Here is a 791-nt window from a genome sequence, read left to right on the forward strand (position 1 = left end):
GCTGCAGGTGTAGCATTGTCCTCTGGTTTGATCCACGTCTCTGTCAGGGCCATGAGGTTTAGTCTTGAATGACTTGTAATAGAAGTAATAAAATCTGCTTTGTTTACAGCAGACTGGCAATTCCAGAGACCAATAGAAAAAGAAAGTAGTGTATTAGTAGACATAGGCAAAGTGTGCAGGTTATTAGGATTGCACTGCCTACAGTGTGTGATGCATGGTTTGCGAGTGGTAGTGATAGTAGGGATCTGGAAACACATAGTAAGAATTGGTTATAAAAACTGAGAACAGAAGGGAAACAAGTAGTAGGAAAGAGAATGATTTAAAAGCGATAATTATGTCCCTTGCCGGTGTTCCTGCTCGGTGGAGTCGAATGGTAGAGTTGATGGTCTTTACACTCTTCGGTCTTCACACGAGCAGAGCTTCACACGAGGGATGCCGTGACCGCTGCCGTGGTATAGTAAGATTTTTATATTCGTCTAACAAAACTCTAATTGAATTCAGCTGAACACACTTTCCTGTTTATCACAACAAATGGCCAAGCAAAGCGCACGACACTGACAAGGTACGCGATACAGTACGAGACCAAACGCGATTTCAGCACGTCTCCAACATGACTTTAACACTGTATTATTTTGTCTACAAAAGATTTTACAGCAATTCAGGCCAAAATTTGTTAGTGTTTTATGTCAGTTAACATGTGGACTGACAGAATGGGCTTTGATTAAAAAAAAAAAAGAAATAATAATATATATATATATATATATATATTTTTTTTTTTTTTTTTTTTTTTA

The 791-nt window shown here is 38.1% G+C and overlaps 1 protein-coding gene across 1 annotated transcript in view; it reads left to right on the top strand.

Annotated features, from left to right (window-relative positions):
• Positions 1-791, top strand: part of LOC107677049 (calcium/calmodulin-dependent protein kinase type II delta 1 chain-like) — a 92,831-nt gene that overhangs the window by 6,127 nt on the left and 85,913 nt on the right. The gene's annotated exons all lie outside the window — the stretch shown is intronic.

The sequence above is a fragment of the Sinocyclocheilus anshuiensis genome, unplaced genomic scaffold (assembly GCF_001515605.1).
Source record: "Sinocyclocheilus anshuiensis isolate Anshui unplaced genomic scaffold, SAMN03320099.WGS_v1.1 scaffold1589, whole genome shotgun sequence".
NCBI lineage: Eukaryota > Metazoa > Chordata > Actinopteri > Cypriniformes > Cyprinidae > Sinocyclocheilus > Sinocyclocheilus anshuiensis.